The following is a 10,306-nucleotide window of genomic DNA, read 5'->3' as shown; positions in this document are numbered from 1 at the left end:
TCGGCACCGAGCGTTGTGGCCGCCTCCTCCTGCCTAGCGTCCACTACTCTGGTGCCCGGGACACTCTGTTACAGCGGCTGCAGCTGGCCAAGAAAGAACACTTCCTTGTCCTCTTTCCAAGTCGGTCAGCGATTTCGGCCCACTTGGCTTATGGCCTACGCCGGTCCTGGCCAAAGCGGTGACCCACGACAGTTCCCGCTGTCCGTGCCCCTCTGTGCACCGCCGTGCCAACACTGCTCCTTTACCCGCCCCCCCCCCGCCCCCCCGCCATGATTACATCAGTGACTGCCAACCACTCGGCTCTGTGTGGCGTGGTGGGAAAGCCGACGTTGCATAGTCCCCTGCCCAATCTTCCCTCTAGTTTTTGTTTGTTGCGGTTTTATTTATGTTTTTCCTTTTTTTCCCCTTCCCACCACATTTCTTCCGATTCATGCACAGAAAGTGGTCCCCTTGGCAGCTTCTAGCAGAGCACCGCGTCCGCCCGACGTGTTGGAGAACGGTCCGCAGACGCAGACATCGCACGGCTACTTCTGAGATCCTTTCATGTTGTACGCGAGGAGGGGGCGCTGCGCCCTGCACGTGCCGTGCTATGGAGGTATATTTCCCAAATTTAAAGTGAAAAAAAGCCAAAAATACATTTCGCAAGACATCTGACGCAATCATTAGGGACTGGGCTGCGAGCATAAACTTGCTACATTTTTGAGGACTTTGTGTTTTAACACTTAGCTGATTCAAACCCCGCATTTCAGGATGGGTGGCTCTGCGCTCCCATCTCTGAGCCATCCAGCCACTCGCCTACTCTTATCTTTTTTTATATTTTCCAATTTTCGATTTTCTCTTCGGGGGGATTTCGCAGGAGGAAACGGGTTTCTTGTTGTTGTTGTTTGTGGGAAGGCGTCATTATTGTGGCTCTGACAAATGCCGCACGGCTGTCTCGGGACTCACCAGTTTACTCTTCTTGAGCGGGGACGTTGTTACGATGCTGATTATCATGACGCGTAACCCCCCCCCCGCCCCCACGACAGTGCACACGCACAGGTCGCGATGTCCGACAGCGTTCTCGTCAATTGTACCCGCGCGATGACGTCGCTACCCGGGGCCTGCAACTTTGCTCGCCTCCCGATCAGATGATCGCGTCGAAGCAACGGCCACAGCGGCCGCGTCCGTAGCCATCTCGGTCAGGGTGGTGATGGAAGCCGTCTCAGTCTTTGGGTCGGAAGCGGTAGACATTGACCCCTCCCTCCAGGCTGATCCATCTCGCTCGCTCCATCGTGCTGGTCGGGTTTGACTCTTAAAACACGAAATGCCGCCTCCTATCTCCGATGCAAACACGGGGCTCCGCTCGCGTTTCCCGTCGCGTTCTCTTAGCGATTCGTGCGCCAAGCAGGCAAAGGAGCGATTTGGGTCGACGCTCCCCATGGGGGCAGTGTCATTTAGCGCTGCGTCAAAGTCACGGAACGCACCTCACGTCCCCCCCCCCCCCCAACTCTGCACTTGACACTTGGGCTCCTTGTCCCCCTCCCCAGTGTCCACGGTGACTTGATGTTGATGATTTAAACAAAACGTGTCTACGTTGGAGCTCGAGTCAGACTATCGTTGTTACGACACTCGTGATGTCACAGCAGCACGTGTCACTATTCATCCGCGGGCCGCCCCCCCCGCCCTTCGCTCTATTCGCCAAATTCTCACGATTCGAGGTGGCAATTGGGATCGGAAATCTGTTGTGGGGTTTTTTTTTCTCGTCGATGGTGGTGCCTCAAGTGGCCGCAGGTTTCGTGCAAACGCATTGCGCCCAACGCCCGGGGAGAAAACAAAAACCCCGCGCTAATTAGACCACCGTTTTCATCGTTTGGCGAGCACGGACATCCGTTGGGATCATTTCAGCGCCACTGACCTCGACGCAACGACGACGCCAAAGAGTTCTATCGAGACTCTGATTGACCGACTTTAAAGTCTTTCTATTTTTTTTATATCATTTACAAAACTTCTCATTATTTTTTTGGACACGACGACGAGGACACACGGCCTAGGTAAGAGCTGTCTGTGCGTAATTTATTGGAGCGGGTCCCGCGTGTGTGCGGCCTTTGGTACCAGAGTCGGATAGCAGGCCACTGCGGTTGACAACTCTTCTTGTAGCCGTGGCTTAATAACTCGCACGGTGGGCTACGTACGGTGCGAAAGAAGTTCAACGAACTTACATAGACTGGAGGAGGCGGCATCATGACCTGTCGTGGGCGCGAGAGGGGAGTTGGTCTACTGGACGTGGTGGGCAAGGTGTACGGAAATATATTTTGCCGATCCCCGGCTGAGATTGATACCTCGTTGTTAGCCGAGCTTCGTGTGACGATACTGTCAGAAAATAAAGAAAACCTCATTTTCATTGTTCGGCAATGCACAGCCATCATGGCGAGCTTGGGCATTAAGTGGCCGGATTGTATTGTAGGCTTTCGCGACCAATGTTATTCGTAATGAAGGTTGATGTTGGTTTTGGATCGCGTGAGTTATGAATGGGTTAACGACGTTCAATTTTACGCGATCTCACCCAAAACACCCCCCCTCCCCCACCACCCCCATTGTTACTCACGGTTGAGTTGCGTTTGGTTTTGTGGATGGGTGGGCGAGTGGGGGTTGCATGTGCGCTCAACAAAAACGAGACGAAAAAATCACCTGGAATGTATGAGGAAAAAAAAATCAAGGAATGATTTAAATAAAGGGCGTTTACAACAAAGTGGTGGTGGTTGTTTTGTGTTTTGTGGTGTTGGCCATTCGAGGTGAGTGACTGCCTTGCCAAGATTCTACACAGGCGCCTTGTCGTTTTTGCAACAAAATTAAATAAGCAAGGTCTCGTGAAAATATTAGTTTCTATTTAAATAATGAAAGTAATTCTTGCACAGACCCATCGGCCACACGGCCTTTTTGGGAGTGCATCATCATGACGAAGTAGATGGAGGGGGTGGTACACAAGCCACGTGGTTTTAACGGGATGCTTGAGGTCACTGGGATTTTTATTCCTGGAATGTACAAGGCATGCAATTGTAATAATAATCTCAAGTTTTATCTTCGGTACATCACAACAAATAATATCGAAGGTTTCGATTTAAAGCTTTCGTGACTGCAGGGATTCATCTTCTTGGTTCTTTCGGTAAAGTCACGTAGAAGGGAAATAATAAAATAATAACAATTTTACATAAAATAATTCTCACGACGTTTCGGCCACAACGCAAGCAGCCGTCCTCAGGTGAAGAACAGGTCTGTCGGAAAGACAGCGTCTGAATGAACACCACCAGGCTTGGCAGCGTATATTTAAGCTGCTGGGTTGGAGGGGGAAGAGCGCCTTTTTATTATTTCCCTTCTACGTGACTTTACTGAAAGAACCAAGAAGAATATCGAAGGTGTTCGTGTGAGTCATTCGCACTACAATGTTCAATCTAATGCAATCTTTATTGAACAGAAACACAACAACGGTGAAAGACGGAGAGCGAAAGAGGAGGAGGATGATGATATGGAGGGAGGGGTGGTGCAGGAATTTCTGGAGGGATGGAGAATGTGTTCGCAAGATCGTCGTGTAGGAGGAGGAAGACGGCACTGCACGGGACACGATCACGCAACGGGAGAGAGAATTGCACGGGGAACATCGCTGTTCAACCAGAGTGCGTACACACACACACAGACTCGCAGGCATACATACACGACACATACAGCAAGTCCTCCTGTATCTCCTTGCCTCGCCTATGGGGGTGGAGGGGCAATGCCCTCTGTTGAAAGCGAGCAACGATTCAGGGCTCGTCACAATCTCGCGGTGCCCAGCCACCTTTGTCTCCCCAGTACAGATGTTTACATGCGATTTAAAAAAAAAATGTACCGTACTCGTTTAAGGCCGAGTCTCCCTAGAGGCGATCCAAGTAAAAAAAAAAAGGGGGGTAAAAGGTGCAGCCCCGAAATTGCATTGCTCCGAGGTCACTGCTGGTGGAAGAGGCTCCGTGAGAGGGAGTTGGAGAGCATCCTGACGGGGTGGTTACTTTGGCCTACTCTTTCATGCTGGCCAAATGTGTTGGAGGAGGTGGGAGTAACCCACAATTTGCCCCACGACCACGTGACCTTGCCACTCGACTACGGTGAACCCATTTACTACACCGCTGGGTGGACATGCGGTGGGTGAGGAATGGGATGGGGGGTGGGTTTAGCTGCCGTGCCGAACCGGTGGACTCTGGCTCGATAGTCGAGTTTGCTGACCGTTTCACGACTGTGTGGTAGCATCGCGGGATATGCAAATACAGTAACATCAATTCCATAGATGTTGAACCCGGGTCGATGAAATGATGCCCTAGCCTCGGCATCGTTGAGGTCAACTCGGCCCAAAAAAAATGTGTACCTGATACGGCGAGGTAATTGAAATTAGCAATGGCGAGACCAAGTCATCTGGGTGGATCTGGTGCTGATTACAGGACTGGGTCCGGATATCACCCGCTACTGATGGTAGCCGTGGCACGGGAATCGAACTCGCGCCCACGACACGAGCGCGCTCCACCCGCGAGGCCTTTAATAGGTGCTCGCCAATGCTAAATACACTTGCCCCGATGGTTGTAGCAGGCTATGCGGGGAACCTTTGCCTTTTGAAATGCACGCACGCGCGCACACACGGGTTTGTAACGTGCACGATTTCACTTCTTCACGAAGGGTGGCATAGTGGGGGGTGGATTTAGAATTTTACTTCATGGAGGAGGGGGGGGGCATGGGGAATAGTATCCTCAAACATTGAAAATAAATATATCTCCAATGTTGTTTTCGGGGTCTGCCGCTGTGTTGTTCACCACGATGTCTGACGTTTCACTCCGCATGCACGGGGAGCTTCGCCTGTTCCGGAACTGAAAATGTGATTAAAGTTTTTCAGGAACTGAAATTGGATCGGGTAAAGTTCTGGTGGGACTGCATTCAATGCAGATCGCAGGCACGACCACCGAAACGTCGGACATCGTTGTGGACATCACACAGAGCGGCACAAGACAACATCAGCAGAGCCCACGACAACCCACGCGGCGGTGATAAACAAAAATATACAAATGTTGTTGACAACAACATTGGAAAAGCATAAAAAGTGAAACATTCAAAATACAAAAAGTTAATTGTCAATTGCCCAGAGATACAACACAAATTCTTTTGAAGTCTTGGCTGACATTCAGGAAGAGTTGCCTGCGTATAAATGATTAACAATGCCCGTTACAAACGTGTTTTATATTTGACCTTGATTAAACAGACCAATGATGTGGTCACGCCGCATTCATTATTTATCGAGTCTCAAGACATGCTTTCGAGAGGTTCCTTTCAATTGAAATTGGGCTTCATGCTAAAGTTACAGATATGTGGTTACACGCGTGCTCGCTTACAGCAATTGACCCACCAATCGGAATGCCTATACGGGGATATTTGTCTTACATTTGTCTGTTTAACTTCAGGTACTAGTCTACTTTACCGAGTGTTGACATCCCCAGCGTTTAACAGCACTCTCCTCTCCTTTGTTGTATTTGGATTGTCAACCAACATCGGGTAAAACATCAACAAGATGCACCTATTGTTCTCTTTTAGCCCCACCCACCCCCCCAACACGTTCCACTCATTGGCTTCCACATTCAGATAAGCCCCTCCCGCTTCCCTCCCCCCTTAAACTTGTATTTAAGAGCATGACTCTTGGAATTTGCCTCACTTGATACAGTAAATCTAGCTGTGACGGTCCCACCTGATGACGGAGACTTGTGTTGCCTCCGAAACGTCGTGATTTTTATTATTTTATTTCTATTATTATTTCTATTATTTTTTACCTACGTGACTTTACCGAAAAACCTAAGAGTATGTTGCACTTCTTTCGCACCGTACGTAGCCAACCGTGCTACGAACGTGCACACGTGTTTACTGTGTTTGCGTGACCATATGTACACGTTTACGTGCATACAATATTGTGTTTGTTTGCAACTGCTCATTTCTCACTGAATTTCTTCAAGTCGCTGGTCGACTGCAGGAGGTGACACGTGACGAGGCGGAGTCGTCGTCGTAGGCACAGCCAGTGACAGGCGGCGTATACTGGACGTGGTGTGCCGGACGCATAAATATTGTCCCCGTGTTGCCTCCCCTTGACAGACTCGGATACAATTAACTCTCTGATGACCCCCTCTCGAAAAATTGTCCTGAGACTCGGTCATTTCGAGGACGCAAAACATATCGTCCACTCCCTCGGGCGCGATTGGGAAAACCCACGTGCATGGTGATGCCAACGGGGGCAGGCATTGGTGTGCTTTGAATTCGGAATGTACCACTGGATGTCTGGGGGGGGGGGGGGGGGGAGACAAAAGCATCCATTCAGACCACCCACCCCCAAGGTGGTGTTGTGAAATTGCACAATCCAAACGCAGAGCCCTTTAGTAAAGGACCTGGCATGATTCGGCGTCAACTTAAGCGTTTGTGTACCCATTATAAATACCCCCGAGCGTCAAGAGGTGGTCCTCGTGCCTTGGAGATGACCACATGATAATGATTTGTGCGATTCTGCGTTGGCAGTGGTACCCACGCAACCAACTCAACACATTCGTCAATAACACTGTGGCCTTAAACGGAACAGTACGTTATAGACAACACGTGCCGAAGGACCATTGCCCGAAGCGTCGCCCGGTGATGGACTGTTTTCCTCTTTCAGGCCACGGTGTCGTTGAGGAACGCGATGAGTTTCTTGCAGATGCCCACGGTTCATCGCCGCCACCGTTTTGTCTTCTCGAGTTAGGCGACATATTTACTGCGTGTATCGCAGATACCCCCCCCTCTCCCCACGCGTCTATATCTGGAGCCGTAGTCTGCGATGTTACACAGCGGGTCCTCCAAATAACATGGGCGGCCAAGGTGCAATGTGTCCCGCGTCTCAAATGTTGGGTTTTGTTTTTTTGTGGGACGTCGAAATAGCCGGAAAAGATTCTTACACATTTTTTTTTACACAAGTCGAATTTGGCGACCAATTTTATCCACAATAGAGGCTGCTTTTGGGTTATATCGCGTTAATATAAATGTGTCGCTGGCCAGAATTCTGTCTGTCGCCTGATGAGACTGGTTTCTGTAATTACCGACAGAAACGTGGTACTCGAATTGTACTCTCCAACACACCGGTGTGCTGTACTAGTAACGAATTGGCCACGTTTTGTTTACGTGACAAACCTTACTAATTGGATGTGGCGGGGTTTAACGACACATTTATATTTACGCGATCTAACCCAATAACAACCTCATGTATTTTTTTTAATGTAGCTCTCCCAACGCTCATCAAATTAACAGCGTGCAAAGCCATGGTGACTCAATCTTGATGCGAAGCTTTCGTGACTGCAGCAATCCATACTCTTTGGTTCTTTCGGTAAAGTCACGTAGGTATAAAATAAAATAAATCAACGTTTCGGGCGCAACACAAGCGTCCGTCATCAGGTGATGCGCCCGAAACGTCGTGATTTATTTTATACCTCGTTGTCTGGCACGTGTCAACTTGCCGGGCAGGCCCTGTCCCGTCCTGCATCGTGACCACGTTGTTCCCAGACCGTGCCTTCCAGCGTTGGCTTGTGATGTGTGGGCAGCTTCATTGATGTGTGCGTGTGCTTTTGGAACCTCTCGTATTGCTTCCTAGAAACAGTCTGTCCCATGACGCCGCGTGTTTTCATAGCACGAATTGGATATAACGCGATGAATGTATTCGGGAACACTTTCCACAACGCGGATTACGAATTGGATAGAACGCGATTGATCGAACAGAACCACGTCGCGCGGTTAGCAATAAGCGGTTGTACGGCTGCCTCGGTGTCGCATCGCACAAGGCATTGGGATGCTGCTGGATGCTTCTAGATGCTTCTAGATGCTAACCACGTGCATCCGTCTTGATGTTCAACCTGCATAGCCATCTCACGTGTTATCTCGGACTGTGCTTTAACCTATGCTATTTATTATAACGAGATTTTTCCATAACGCGGTGTTCTTCGGGAACGCAACTACCGCGTTATATGAGAACCAGACTTTATTTCTACGTAGATATCGTTGTAAAGAGCAAGAGAAATAAGCTGCGAACGTGCGCGCAACTTGGTTCTTTGTGGAATTAACGGAGTTTTTGATTCAGGGAATGGATATGCCGGGGGCCAGGCCTACCTACTCCCTGGACGAGCCCCGGTATTTGGAGGAGTCGCTGTCGCAATGCAGAGCTCGCTGTGTTGATATATCCGTGCTTGGAGCCGGTGCAACAACAAGAACGGCTCCACGCCGTTGAGACAAATCGCATCGCGTATGAGCAACAGCACGCGCGACAAATAAAAACGACTTTTGCAAACGGGGCTGGGGGGAGAAAATGAATGGATAATTCGGCAGATGGATCACTCCCGTGTCTCTTGAGTGGGTGCATAACATTAATGGTGTGTGTGTGTCATCAATCGTAATAATACGTAAATAAAAAATAACTTAGCAAATATACAAGTTCGAAGATAAATGTACACACGTGTAAATATACCAAACGACTGTGTTTCTTTTTGGCGTTTCGACCATGAAGACGCAACGCAACGGAACGCGTCGTTTTCGTCGGCACGAGTTTGACGACACAAGGACACGCGGCGCAGAACCTTCGACAAAGTCATCGACGCTGCGTCCTGCTGCGGTGGGCCGTGTTCGTTTGGCCTCTGTCATTTTTGGTGACCCCCCCCGCCCCACCGCCGCCGCCTCCCCCCTAGTTCACCTTTGCAAGTGAGATGACTCCCTGTCCTGCTCTCTGGAGTTCTCGCCACCCGGCTTACACGAAGGGGTGCCGAGGCTAACGCAGGAATCGCGGGCGTCCCAAGGGGGCAACGGACGCGGTCATTTAACTCGCAACACATTCGCTCGCTTTCTGTAGCGTGATGGAGAAATGCTATCGGCCGGAAATATCTATATTCGCGCAAGCCAGATACGAAATGATAATATTGGCAAACAGCTGTTTTTTTTAACGCACAAGAGAAAGTCCCAGCGTCCCCTGCACGCCGAGATTGATGGCAACGTTCGCGCATACTCCACGTAACAGCCGGTGACGGCCACCAGCTCAACGTGGTTTGGGGTGTGGTGGTTTTTTTTATCTTCAGGCAATGGCAGCAGAATAACGGAACTGGGAAACTGGGTTTCATCCCGACTGGAACTCATCAGTACAGTGCAGCCAATCTCATCCCTACCGCTCAGTGTCACCGCAGCCTTATGAAGTCAAGCCGATATAAAAGTGCGACGATACAACACAAAGTGAAATGAACACACACCAACAACAACAATACAAATCGATAAATAACAGACGCAGTCCTGATATTGTGCTGTGCTCTCCAAACCGATATATACCTGAAGTCTGTGACATTTTCCCTACGTCGTTAACGGTTTAGCTTATTCTGTCACCAATTCCACGTCGATTGTGCTGTTAGGAAAGTTCGGCAAAGCTGAGCGAAGGAAACGCGACCCCGAAACCGTCACGCACGGACGGCAGCGACTCGCAACTTGGAGCCCGTCAAATGTTCCCCCTACGGAAGAAGCCGGACGAATGTTGCTCGGGCGGGCTGCCCCGGGGTTCCGCCGCAGGTTTCTTAAGCGGCGATGGACAATTGTCCTCTCGGAGGCGTGGCAATAGCCAGGGCTTAATTTCTCGCCGAATATTTCTACCGCGTGGCTGGCGAGATCGACTGAAGCGCGGCACGTGACCAACAGGAGCCACGGGGCAGGTCGGGAGAGGCACACGGGATGCGCTGTGCCGCTGTGCAGAAATATTGCAACGGGGTCGCAGACTCGGGGAGGAAATCAAAGCTCCGCTTTGGACCTAATCTTAACCCTCGGTTTGCTCTTGCCAAGGAATGTAACGTACAAGGAGTTTACAAACATTCGTCGTCAGGGTTCAGGTGCAAATGGCCCAGGAGGGGGAGGGTAAACTCGGCCCATCATCCCGCCGGGTTCGATAAAATGGGCACCACTTAGCGTGGGGAATCTCAACGGTGGTTGTTCTAAGGGAGATACTCGAGGGGTGACGAGCTGTAAACGAGAGAGCTACGAGAGAGTGGAGTGCGGAAACCGCTTTGCCTTGGCCGTTTAAAAACGCCGTAGATAATCGGTCATCTTGTACAACTGCAATAACAGATATAAAAAAAAAACACAAACACATACTCGTGGCAAAAATACTGTAAACCTTTCCAACGTAAGCATCCGTTTAAGAAAGAGAACGTAAACGCAGCCTGGTATGACAATAACGAGAAGAGACAACTTCATAGCTGGCCAAACCCGATCAACAAATGCATGA

Source organism: Lampetra planeri, chromosome 41, assembly GCF_965212315.1.
Source record: "Lampetra planeri chromosome 41, kcLamPlan1.2.h2, whole genome shotgun sequence".
In the NCBI taxonomy this organism is placed as follows: Eukaryota; Metazoa; Chordata; class Hyperoartia; order Petromyzontiformes; family Petromyzontidae; genus Lampetra; species Lampetra planeri.
This window is presented reverse-complemented; position numbering follows the sequence as displayed.